The 13,651-nt window shown below is 42.2% G+C and overlaps 2 long non-coding RNA genes across 3 annotated transcripts in view; one reads left to right on the top strand and one right to left on the bottom strand.

The window, feature by feature from the left end:
• LOC110406048 overlaps positions 1,036-13,651 on the bottom strand; it is a 57,323-nt gene continuing 44,707 nt past the window's right edge. Inside the window, exons 4-6 of one of the 2 annotated variants that reach the window (XR_002443224.1) lie at positions 3,543-4,533; positions 2,338-2,423; positions 1,036-1,340 (exon numbers count right to left, since the gene is read on the bottom strand). This is a non-coding gene — a long non-coding RNA (uncharacterized LOC110406048). Of the gene's footprint in view, positions 1,341-2,337; positions 2,424-3,542; positions 4,534-5,995; positions 7,851-13,651 lie in introns of those variants that run through there. The other variant, XR_002443225.1, reaches the window with a different exon arrangement.
• Positions 8,706-13,064, top strand: LOC110406049. The gene is made up of 4 exons (XR_002443226.1): positions 8,706-9,666; positions 9,835-9,915; positions 10,904-10,981; positions 12,045-13,064. It is a non-coding gene; the product is annotated as an uncharacterized LOC110406049 (long non-coding RNA).

Raw genomic sequence — 13,651 nt, 5'->3', positions numbered from 1 at the left:
ATAAGTATGCTGTAAATATTACAGATTCTATTTTTATTTCTAACACTTGTAAAGGCTCCAAAACCATTCATCATCACTAAATGAATGTATTAAATTTGGTATGACACAAAGTTGCAAATATAAATGGGGGAAGCATCAACCTGTAAATTATTTCATAATCCATCCACTGCTCCGGCAGTTACATACTTTTCCATCTTAATTAATAGGCAACATTTTGTAAAAGGCTTAAAGGAAATATTTATTTTTTCCCAATCAAAGCATAAAGTTAATCCATGTGTCACACTACTACACGGTAAACTGGTAATCCTTTCAGAAGAAAACACTGAAAGAGTCTAAAAAACAACAGGTTAGCTTTTCTCTCCCTCTCTCAAATGTTTTTTTTTAAGTCAGTCCCACTTCTAAAGTTAAAGGAGAGTAGCACATCTCTCAGCAGCCATCAGATTTGTACACATGCTGCCAGGCTCTCCTTTTATTCACTGCAGCACTTTCCAAACCTAATCAATTCACAAAGGCTGTAATGAAGTGATTACAGAAATAATAGACAGTGGTGTAAAAGAGGCCTGTGAGGGCCATAGGGAGAACGACTGCCCATCCTCCTCACCACAAGGAAACTCAGACTCCGCTCTGCCTGGGCTCATGGGGATTCACGAACCAGTCTGGGAAATGATGGGGACACAAGCTTACATTAGCGTGTGTATATCATCTTCTGTCAGGTTTTGAAACTGCAGCATCATGATTTATACACAAGGTTGTTTAGGTCATAATTAAGATTTCTAAAGTGTACTTGTAGTCATTTATTTTCCTCCTGCTGCTCGGTTCTGTTGAGCTGGACTCAAAGCATTAAAAACATGATTTTTATTTTCAAACAACAGGAAAAATCGCATCAAAGGAATTGTTTGATCCTCATTTATTCCTTAAAAATATGAGGAATTCTGCAGGGATAGGACAGGTCCCTACTGAGAGAAGTTAAATATGATACTTATTTGTTAAGTACTTCCTTGAAATAAAATATGATTTCTTTTCCCTCTTAATTTATACAAATTTAAAATGGCTAAGTTCCTAACTTGTTTTGTCTGCTGAAGCATTGAAAGTGATTAGAGCATAAATATATATGACATCCACGTTATTACCAAATACATTCATTAGCAGCAATGCTATCACAGTGAATACCAAATGGAATTAACAGTGACAGAGCAATAAATTAAAGCGTTCATACATTTCTTTCTCCCAGCTTACAAACTCAGGATTTATTCCTGACCTTTGGTGCAAAACTTGACAACTGCTGGTAAATCATACGTAATACTGTTAGTTTTCAGTGCCTCAACTCAGACCTTTTCACCCTGGAGATGTAACAGATAATTTTCTAAGAATTTATTTGTGGATTAACATTAATTATCATGCACACTTCATGAAGAATTAATGTCAGTAGAAAATAAGCTTATCTCCATTCAGGACACTTTCCAGTTTATTCTTGCCATCTCTGTGATGATGTGTTTACATAACTCACGATCACAGCACGGCTGAAGCTGGAGGCACCTCTGGGTCCCTGTGCCCCAGCTCTGTCCCAGCAGAACCACCCAGAGCAGGGCCCAGCCCCACAGGCAGGCAGCTCTGGGAGAGCTCCAAGGAGCAGACCCCACAGCCTCTGGGCAGCCTGTGCCAGGGCTCCAGCACCACACAGCACAGCAGTGCTGCCCGATGGGCAGAGAGAGCTCCTGTGCTCCAGGTTGTGCCCAGTGCCTCTGCTCCTGGCCTAGGCACCTTTGAAAGGAGCCTGGCTATGAGCCTTGCACCTCCCTTTGGGTATTTATGGACATGGATGAGATCCCCTGAGCCTTCTCCAGGCTCAGAGGGGATCTCTGAGAAAGGCCCACAAGGCAGAGGTGCTCTAATTCCTTCATCATCTTTATGGCCCTCCATTGGACTCTCTCAAGTGTGTCCAGGTCTAGGTCTCCTGTACAGGGGGACCCAGCAGTGGACACATGGCTCCTGGTGCCTCCTCACCAATGCTGACCAAAGGGGAAAGACCACCTCCTTCCATCTGCTGGCAATACTGTTAGTGTTCTTTGGAGCAACTTGGTGTCCATCAGGACCCTCAAGTACTTTTCTAGCAAGATTATTCCCATCTGAGTGCCCCTCCCAGCTTGTGCTGATGCTTGCAGTAGTTCCTTCCCAGGTACAGAACTTTGCAACTCTCTTTGCTATACTTCATGAGGTTTCTCACAAAGCCCATTTCTCCAGCCTGTCAACATCCCTCTGGATGGCGGCACAACCCTCAGGTCTGTCAGCCACCCCTCCCAGTTCTGTGTTATCTGAGACATCTGCTCAGAAACTCACCACTTTCACCTTTTTGGGGGGGAGCTGTAGCAAATGTCTCCTCTGGGCTCTGGGTCCACAAGCAGGCTTTTCTGAGTTGAAGACACCTGAAGGAGGGGTTTGGAGGTTAGGTAGGAACCTGTTTCCAGCATTTATACATTTTGTGCATTTTATCTGATAGAGGAAAAGAAACTGTGCGCACCAGTCAAGTTGCAGACTTGGTCCATTTCATTTTGTTAGCTGAACTTACTGTCTCGCCCTGAGTCAGTAAGGAATTATTTTTCTAAAAGACAGCAGTTCCCCACCTTTTTCAGATAGAAAATCCTCAAGTGCAGGTGCTAACCTCTATTTAACAGTTTTGGTACTCTTAAAATAGGCCTCCTTCACTTCATTAGCTGTCATATACCTTAGAAGTCCATATAGACCTTTGGGGTAAAAAGCAGAGCCTGAGCTGATTAAGGTTTCCAGTTTTTGGACACAAAAATACAAATGTTGGCTAATTATAACCATGAGATCATTAGTGAAATATATAGATGTGGGAGTCATTTCATGTCAGATATACACTAATGAGAAGAGAGATTTTAATCCATTTTTTTTCTTATATTTGGCCAATTTAACAGTTCCATAGCAAAAACAAGGATGTAAAACCATAACGATGCTGTGACATTTACTCCTGTATAAGAATCTGAACTGTCTGCAGAAAAATATCCAGCTAGGAATAAAAATCCTGACCCTGAATTATGCAAACATGCCTTGCACTCTTCCTTGCACATAAGCCTAACACTGCAATCATCTATGTGCAAAGTACTGTACATAAAAGCACCAGAAGGCAACAGCAACACCCTCAGCAGTAGCTGTAGGCTGCTTGTATGGAAGAGGGAGGATCCAGCTCACCCATCTCAGTCATTATGCAGTTAGACCTCTAGAAAGGGTGCTGTTTATGGATTTTTTTTCCCCATATTCTTGTCTTTGAATTTATTATAGTAAGGCTAATCATAAATCATTCTCTTTGTTTCCAAATGGCTGCAAAAAATCTAGCCTATGTCCATCCTAGTCATGGAAGGAGAAAACTGATGGTTGGCAGGGAACTTTATTCTCATTCACGTATTCTAGCATCACTAAAGACTCACACCTCAAGTGAGGTACTTCCTGGAAGGGGGGACATATGCAATGCAAAAAGAGATGAGAAGGGAATGCACAGTGAAAGTCAGAAGCTTAAACCTCACCTGCTGCAGAAGTGAGCTCTTCATCCTGACAAGTGATGAGCCCGATGACAGGGCTTCCAGTGCTGCCGTTGAGGCTCAAGCCGAGCAGCAACACAAGGTCACCCCAAAGCTCAACTCCTGTACAGAGCTCTGCCTCCAGCAGCCACAGGTAGAGAGGCAGGGATATGTGGCTGTGGGAGACATTTCTCCCCCTCTCTCCTTGCATGTTTTTGTTCTTGTGCTTTCCCACTGTGCTGAATAGAAATCAGATCTCAGTCGTGCCCAGGAAACTCATTCAAATGGTAAACCCCCAGCAGCAGTGTGCGTGGGCAGCATGTAGGCCGGCTGATTTGCCTGCCTCTCTGCCGTGCTGTTTGTCCCCTGCCTCCCTCGCCTGTTCAGGCATTTGGACTCTATTTAATAGCAGCACTAAAACATCGCTGTGCTGTGTGGGCCAATACTGGCTGAAGGAATAACAATGCCACGCATCAGCACAAGGAAAACAAGATCCTAGTGCGCTGCCTGGAAAAAGCAGGAGGCCCTGGGGGCCTCCAGATATTCTCCCCACACAATATAAGCTATAACAGAACCTGTCCATTAAACAAAAGGGTTCTGTTCAACATATGGAAACCATGAATTTTCCCATTAGTTAGCCAATTTTTATTTCTCTTTACATATATGGTTGTAACTGCTTATACCAGTCATGTCCACCCTGCAGCCTGCAGGCCACACACAGCCTGGCCCGGTCCACCCTGCGGCCTGCCCCTCCCTGGGGCATGGTCATGCCTCTTTACCAGACATTTATAAGCCCTCTCTTACCAGAGAGAAATATCCTTCGCTTCACAACCAGACCTTATTCATGTCATCGCTTTTTGGCAGTATGCACATCTGTGAACAATGGTTTACAAGGATGAAGTACAGGAAGAATAATTTCATCAAAAATGAAGGAAATGCTCCTGCACCCGAGCCCCTCAGACGGCATCCCCTACCGGGTATATAGGTGTTTTCCTTCCTGGTGAGGAAAGACAAAAGGGAACATGCAAACAGCCATGAGACATATAAAAAACGGTAAAGCAGGCACAACATATTTGCCACTCAGATTTTAAATACTTATCCACATTGCAAGTACTGCTGGCTACTGAGGGTTAATTTCATTCAGAATAGTGCTTCCACCTATTATCCCGCAGATTATGTTGGGTTCAGCTCAAATTTTAAGTATTGTTCTCATTCAAGTTTTCTTTTTTTCCTAGCTAGCTGGCTTAGCCTTAGGAATAAAACATGTTTTCAGTGACCCTGAACAACAACCCACCTGCGTTTTAATTGCTCCTCCATCAGGACTGTAGATACAGCTGGGAGGTGGTCTGCAGAAGTCTCCTGGAAATACTTAAAAGTTTTATTTGCCAAGGCCATCCCAAACTTACTAAGGTGGTTTTGCTCTAATGTTTTTCTTATCTCACTTGGCTTCAAATGAAATGTCAGCTCATGAACTACAATTACAGCCCTTTCCTTCAGATTTCATTCCCCACCTCCCCCAGTTTTGATCTAGAAAATTCCAGTACTCGATAGAAAATTTGTCACAGGAAGGCTTTCTGTGAGAGCTACAAATGCTTGCGCTGACTCTCTGGCACATGCCTGCAGCAGGGAACCGCTGCAGCCTCTTAGCAGCATTTCCAAGGCTCGCAGAGCAGCTGTGACAGTCTCTCCTGTATTTTGTGTTGCAGAATTGAGCCTGATGATGGCAGAGTCGCTTAGCTCCAGGCTGGCTTACTGTAAAGCCTCACTTAAAGAACTGGTTACAGACGAATTGATAACACTGATGCCATTTGAGCCCCCTCTCCTTTACATCACAGACTTTCTAATCCTCATCAGTATTAAACACACTGAAAAAGAGAGGGAGAAAAAAAAAAGGCAAGAGAAAATTAAAAAGTCCTTCACTTCAATGTCATTTCAGTCAACCAAGGTTACATCAGGGCTAGATGCTGGTTACAGCTCAGCTCAAGGGAGCAAAGGTCTCTGAGGGCTGATTGCAAACAGCTCAGGCTGCTCTAATCTCTGTGGGCTGCTAATAAAAGGCAAAACCACTTCTGGGGACACTTCCAGCACTGGAGCTGCAAAAGAGTGTTTTTTCCTCCATAGCCTTTCATTCTCAGAGCAGGGAGCTTTCTCCTGTCCCATGTCTCTCCGAGGGGGAGGTTTGTGGGATTTTTTTTCTTTTCAATGAAAGGATTGAAATAACATAAATCCATCTACTGAATAGAAATGTGGGTACAAAAAGATGATACCATATTTTTAAAAGGAGCACAAAGGTAAGGAACTGCTGGGGATCTTCCTGCTGATGGTAAGGGCCTTAAGAGCTGGGTCTTAAAAGCAGGGGCACAATAAGCATCAGTCAGTTATGGACATCCTGCTCACTATACTTCCATTTAGTTAAATCTCATTGCAATTTTGCCTTTTTCTCTAAAGGCTGATTTTTTTTTTTTGCATTGTTTTAATTTAATTTCCCTGTTAAATGACAGCCTTTTGCAGGGCCCAGATGAAGAGGGTCACAGCATTTCAAGTAATTGTTTCACAGATTTGCAACCACTTGAACAGAAGAGGCAGATGTAGCCACTGAGATAAATCTCACTGAAATGCCACTGCAGTCCTCAGTCTGCACAGGAGCCTGTTTAGCACTGTATAGGGAGTTTGGGAAGAGCTTTGTATGGGAACCTCTCCGGTGTTTTTTTTACTGCTAACAGTATTGCTTAGTGCTACAGAGAAAACAGGAGATTTACCACAAACAGTTCTTATCATGTCCATTTTCCAAATATCACAATTAAATTACCCAGCAGAAAAAAAATCCTGTAATGAAAGGTGATAATCAGAAATATTAAGAGGTTAAGGAAGGTCTTACAGAGCTCCTATTACAAACACGGACCTGAACTGTGATGCATGGCTCGGGGAAAAAAAAAGAAGGGGGGGAAAGAGAAAGGGAAAAGGGAAAGGAAAAAGAGGCATAAATGAGAAGAGAATGGAATGACATGAACTTCTGCTAGCCACAGTGCATGACAACTAAGGGATCCAAGTAGCACAAACCTCTTCTGACTCTAGAGGGAGTAGGTATGTTGGGGGGCTATTTTAATGTCAGTGAGAAAGATCCTGTAAGTTTTTAGGGTCTCCCTTCTCCAGAGAGGAGAAAGGGGCAGCAAGGTAAGTTGAAAATACTCTTGCAAGTATCTGGTCCTGCTGTGAAGGAGCACTGTCAGGACAATCCAGATGCAGATGGCTATGAGTGTGTCAGCTGGCAGCCAGCTCTCCAAGCAGATTTAGCCAGTTACTGGAATCCCTATTTGGATGCCGGATTTGCTGCCTCTGTCTTGTGTGCTGCATGGCCAAGGCACATCAGGTCACCCCTGTGCCGCAGGTAGCAGGGAAGGCAGAGAGGGAGGTGAGGCTTTGCCAGCCAGGCAGTCTGGCTGGCAGTTAGTCTGATTTTGGCAGCTCTGCAATGCTCTTTCTAGGTGAACTGAACACAGCTAAACGTCAAAGCAGCTTTAGGAGTGGAGCTTCCAATTCTGTTCTGATGGTGCCCTGCATCCAGTTTGAGGTGAACAGTTTTGTATCAGTATGTTCCATACAGAAATCCCAGAGGGTACATGAATTGGCACCTACATCAAAGACTTGCAGAAGACAGTGCTGATTTCAGGTGCTTCCAGGTTTTGATTGATGATGAAAGTGGATGAGGAAGGAGGAAGGACTCTGAGACAGATGCTTGAGCTGCAGAATAATACCTTTACTGGCATTGGACCTCTCTCTTCTTGCCAAGGTCAGTGGTATCAGTTACCTGTTTGTGTGCTGCAATGTGCAGTCCGTTCCAAGAGGTAAACTAATTAGTCTTGGGCCAGATACGTCTTCTGCAGCATTTCTATGGTCTTGATAAAAAGCTCGATGCCAAAAGCAGGAATTGGATAGAGAAAACCATGGTTTCTTCAGCTGGAATTAGGACTTGGGCCAGTTAGCATATCTTGGTCTGCACTGCACAGCACCCCTTAGGGATCTCTATCACGTGAAAATAACTATCTGTGATCCCAGGCTCACTTCTGTGAGAAGCTACTGTCATAGCAATCTATTGCCTGCTTGAGATGCAGCTGAATCTGAACCCATGCTCCCTTTGCTAGGCTGTGTACTTGGCTTTCCAGCCTTCACAGATGCTAAACAGCAAATGAGCAGATCTTAAATTCTAAACTGAATCACCTCACACACTTGGCTTCAGATTGTGCTCCCAATCACTTAATGTTTGTCTTCCAGGTTGGGATCTCTCCAAGTGTTTCTGACACTAGGTTGCAAACACTGCAAGTAAAGGAAAGAGTAAAGTGTAAAGGAAAGAGCGGAGGAAAGTAAATAATAATTTCCCCTTCTCTGTAGAGAAGGGGAAGGGGGTGCTTCTTTTTTTCCCTCTTTAAAAGGCATTTCATTTAAACTATATACAGTTGCAGTCATGAATGACTGGAACTCATTTTATAGTGTGTGTTTCCCAGTCAGAAATGAAATTGGCAGTGCAATCCCTCCACCCCCAAAATTACTTGGTTTAGTAGCCAGCTGAGTAAGCAAAAAAGCACGAGAGGAATAAAACAAAGATGCAGCTCAAACAGTAGTTGAATCCTCAAGCATTTCAATACACAGCTGATTCAGCAAAACATATAGACATTCAAATGAAGAATATGATGAAACTGAAAAACAGGCAGCTTAATCAATAAAGTGTTTGGCCTTTCCTGGTAAAGCAAAAGCAGCAGCTTAACAAGTAAAACAGAAAAATGAGCTGGGAAGAGAGTCATATGAGGAAAAATGTGAAATAAAAATGTGAGACCAAACAGTGTCTCCCAGTAAGTTAGAAATGCTCAAAGGTGGCCTTGCAAAAGTGGCCAATGCAAAATTTTTGCATATTAATTTGAAGGCAAAGCTGTTGTTTCCCAAGGAAAAGTCCCAGTGCTCCTGCTGTGATTTTGGAGCCTCAATTGGAGCCACATCCAGGAAATGTAACTCAGGGGTGCAGGCCACTCTCACATACTTCTTTTGATTAATACTTGCAGTATTTAAATAGAGGAGCTCAGAAGACAAAAGCATTTCTCTTTTCACTTGATCACATAGTTTATAGGAAGTGGGATATTATTTAATTCAAGATTGCAAGTTGGTTGTTTCCTCCTAGATACAGATCGGTTTATTAGAGTACACAGATTTATTATTCTCTGTGAACTATGCAAAAGTGAATTTGATTCACAGAAAGACTTTCACTTTACTGAATGTTTCAAAAAATGATGAGCAAATACAGAAAATTTTCAGGAGATTCACACAGATCTTCCACACTCCTTATCTGTGACAAAGACTTGGCGTCCCACTCGCTCACTATTTTTCCCCGTGTTAGCCTGGATACTGGAGACTTGGAGAGCAGAGCTTGCTTGGGAGATGCTACGTTTGTGAGTACCTATGTCCTCGAGGCTTAAAAATGGACAGAAGCTGCTTTTCCATCACCTGCCTGCCTGCAGTGAGATCTGTTCAGAGAAACCTCACAAGAACAAGCCTCAGCAAAGTAAACAAGAAGGGCTGGAATAACCACTGTCTGAAGGATATGCCAGCACACACTAAAATATTTGCTAATTGGAAATATATTGTCCCACTGTGCTGTGAGCTCCAGCTCTGACTCACAAAATATCAGCTGGCTTCAGACTGAATTTTGAGGTTGATAACCTCATCACATGTGTACCAAAAGTGCCCAGAAGAAAGAAGGCTGCAGTGACACTGAGCACCGATTTCTGCTTTCTGTTTCTGACCTGCTTTCAGCTGGGACAGAGTTGATTTTCTTCGTAGTGTTTGGTATGATGTTATGTTACGGAGTTTCGGCTTTAGGAGAAGAACAATGTTGAGAACACACCAATGCTTTAGATGTTGCTGAGCAGTGGCTGCACAAAGCCAAGAACATTTCAGTTTCTCATCCCGCCAGTGAGGGGTGCCAGGCACAAGGAGCTGGGAGGGGACAGAACCAGGGCAGCTTCCCTGATCTGGCCAAAGGGATATTCCATACCATATGACATCATAAAAAAAACTGGGGGGAGTTGGCCAGGGAAGTCAGTCACTGCTCAGGGTCTGTTTGGGCATCAGTTGGCAGGTGGTGAGCAATTGCTTTGTGCATCACTTGATTTGTAGATACTATCATATTATTACTATTATTATTGTTGTTGTCATTATCATTACTGTTATTTCTCTTTTCCTTTTCTGTCTTGGTAATTAGTTGTTTTTTAATCTCAATCTACAAGTTCTACTTTTTTTCCCCCTCCAGTCTTCTCCCCTCTCCCATTGGGAGGGTGGGCAGTGAGCAAACTGCATGGTGCTGAGCTGCTGCCAGATTAAACCACCACAGGTTTGTATTGCTTCTCCACTTCCACTTTATATTGAGGAAGTTACAATCTTACAAAGCTGACTGCAGTGCAGAGTTAGACCAGAAACCCTGAAGACAAGCTAGTATTTAGTTTTCATTGGCAAAGTTAGTGAAGAGTCTCCTTGAAGCCAATTAGACAAAGACCATGCACAAGATTTTGCCATTTGCTGCAAGTTTTCCAATCAGCACAACAGTGCCATGAATGAAGAGGCCAGTCCTTGCACAGCAGCTTTGGAAGCAATAGGCAGAAAAATTGTTTCTAGCAAAGGCAAAGCAAATCAGAGAATCACAGAATATCTCGAGCTGGAAAGGACCTATAGGGATCACTGAGTCCAACTGAGTTAGTAACTTGAACAGTCAGAGGAGCTGCTTCCATGAGAAAGAATGTTCACTCACAGGAGTTAAATTTTCAGGATTGGTTAAAAATCGTAGTGTGAAAATCAACAGAATAAGCACTGCCTCCCAATGCCTGATGGGCATTAGAACTGTGGTTCAGATGTAATAAAGTGTATAATTTCAAGTACGTGAATAATCCCTTTTTTAAGAGGATTTACATTTCACCTGCGTTTCAGTGCTTTGATGGGGCTGATGATATTATAGCAGGAAACAGATGAAATTAAATGCTATCATTTCACTGTATGAGTTTATTTGACTTTGACGTTTAAAAGGCAGCGCTTTTCTTTGTATTTATCTAGCTAACCTCTTATTTGTTCTGTGTTTCTCATCGAAGGTGAGTGCTTACTTTCAGCAGGACTGGTATGAGGTTTCAAAAGAGCTGAACGTCATTAACGTTTTACAGAACTGCATCTTGCCTCTATTCTGCATAAACCACATTGGAAAGCCAGCTAATATGCAATTTATGCATGAGAACATATCCCCATCCTTTCTGAATACAGGTCTATAAATCTTCCTGTTTCTGTAAACTTCAAACTGTTCATTAAATATATTGTCTATGTGCCTTTTTCAACAGACAGGAATTTGGCCAGTGTGTGTGAATTATGCATAAAATCCACAGCAAGATAGTTGCATAAAACTGCAGTATAACAAAGTAAGCATAAACATCGAGCAAACTGTTTAATTAGTCACTGAGTCAGTTTTTATACCTTTGTTGACTGACGTTTTTAGTATCACTGACTCTTTTTATAATGTCTACCCTTGTTATTTGTTATTTAACAAATATTTGATACCGTAATCCAATGTTTAAATACCCTCTGTTGTAATTCAGTGCAAACGGCCATGCTGAGATGACAGAAGTATTAAACTGGATACAGAGTTGTCACATTTTAAGACAGTAAAATACTCACCTGTGATGTGTAGCATATGGCAGAAATCTGAGAAACTCAGCAGCAGAGTTCAGAATGAATAGAAGCCGTATTCCCCCCAAAATATAATCTGACATGCACACACAGATAATTTTGAAATGTGTTTGACACTCTGTGATTTGAGTCAATAGATTATAAAATCAGAGGCATGCCGTACCACATTTTCAAATAATCTTACAGCATTGCTCTTAATGCTGAACTCAACAAACAAGCTGTTTTTTCTACATATTCTGTAGAGAGTTTGTTAAAATACTACTAGCTAATTATGCTTCAAATATTTAGATTTTCCTGTTTTTATCCAATTTTAATTTTTTCAGCGTCCCTCTCATACTTAAGCAGTGTTAAGAACGACAGCATTTTTAGACACGTTACAGAAGTAGTACAAAAGCAGTTGCTCTCTCTCAGCAAATAAGTCATCAGGAGCTGCATCATATTTCCCAGCCTATGACGTGTGTGCATCATAGTTATCTATTCTGGTGATCCCCTGGGGTTAGAAAGGCTCCATAAGGCGACAGGCCAACAATAAGCATCTTGAATATATCATCAGATTTTCTGTATTACTTAAATCTGTTTCATTCCTCATCTTGCATACAGGTCAGTGATGGGGTCTCAGTATATCACATATAAAAATCAGTGTCACTGTCTGTTTGGAAAATACCATTATTATCATCTAACCTGGCTGCTCCTCAAGAAGATGATGGGTTATTTTCAGCAGTTCATTCAGTCACTTTTAAGAAGACAGGATTTACAGTTTCATTATCTGACATTTCATTTAACATCAAATTTCAGGACTCATCATAGCAATACACGTTATCCAAGAGTTATATAGTTTTCTACACGGAGTCAAAGCAAAGAAGGATTTGGAAGAATTTACCAGAAAGCTGATTATATAGTTTCTTGCCAAGAAGAATCACAAGAGCAACCGGGGAGCAGATGCTCATTCCAGCTGAGACTCCCAGTGCTCTGCTAAGAGCTTCCTCCCTGCCTCCTCTGACTGTGCTGGCTCTGAGCAGACCCAGCAAACCCTGCTGGCCAACGACTGACCATGTGATGAAGGCAGCAGATCTGTTCTGGTGACTTTATTCTGTATTTTAGGTGCAGTCTAATCATGCAGTATTCCTCTTGCCTTGAGGTGAATGCTGCAAGATGGATATAGATACGCACAGTGCACTGCTCTCCACTCAAGGGAAGACATTTCACTGTTGTTTAATCCCATATTAATTGGACCCACTTCAATATCAATTAATTATTTACCTGGAGACTCTTCAACATGAGAAGGAAATATTCTGCCTTCCATTATGTACTTATTAGCAAATAGATCAGAAATGGGATCTCCCTGAGTAAGCCTTCCCAGAGACAACTGTGCACATCTCTGTTGGTGCAAGACTGAAAACATGACCGAAGTAAGAGTCCCCTGAACAGAAGTTCCCAAAGGGCCAACATCACAACCATCACCAGGGCATGACAGCAAGAAGCTAAACTATCACTTCAGCACGTGGTGGGCGGTACCCAGGCTTCAGTACTGGTGTGCTCTCTGATTCAGAAAGGAAGCAGTGGAGTCTGAAGAGATGAACCTGGTGGGAGGAAGGGCCGTGCTGGTGCCAGGATCTGCTGCCTCTCTCTCCTTTCTTTACAGAGAATTTTATTCACACACACATTAGAGACTTTACCGCTGCTCTGGGAGCATAATAGCATCTTAAAGTGGGTGGATATCACTGTTCCACCAATTTAAAATCATTTTTGATTGTCAGAGTGGTATAAAGGAGTAAATAAAGTGTGGTAGTAATTTGATCTCGTATCCGTAGGGGGCCTGATTCTCTTCTTATTTAGATCAGTTTTACTTTCCTGTAACTCCATTAGTTTCAGTATTTATTCTTGCATGAGTGACAGCAGAATTATGCCTAGCATAATCATACATGAAGTGAAAAAATCCAACTTGACTAATTTCTAAGTATTAGCCACAAATACTAGAAGCCAAAGGAGAATCTCAATGACAGTAGCCTAACAAGTTTGTCCTTACTCTTTATATCCTTCCACATCCAAGACAGACACGCCTCCAAGTTACAGAAGGAAGAATGAGCAGAAAGTCAAGGAAAAGCAGTTAAGACACCCTGGCTTCCACTCAAATTTAGGGTTTAAATAAAACTAGATTCAAAGAGACCACTCGGCCTTGTTCAAAAGGAGAGGGAATAAAGTCATCACTGTAGAACACTAGTAAGGCAAGGAGTTAGAAACAGTTGTTCAGCCTTTCAAGTGATGAAAGACTCACAAGCAATGCTTCACTCTTCTCTGGTTGATGTTCATGAAGAAAGCGCAGGAAGGGATGAAGTTTCAGAGAACCCTCTCCAAGCTCTGATACCATCCATGACATCAGATGTTGGAGACCGTGGCTAGGA

The sequence above is a fragment of the Numida meleagris genome, chromosome 13, assembly GCF_002078875.1.
Source record: "Numida meleagris isolate 19003 breed g44 Domestic line chromosome 13, NumMel1.0, whole genome shotgun sequence".
NCBI classification, from domain to species: domain Eukaryota; kingdom Metazoa; phylum Chordata; class Aves; order Galliformes; family Numididae; genus Numida; species Numida meleagris.
This window is presented reverse-complemented; position numbering and strand designations above follow the sequence as displayed.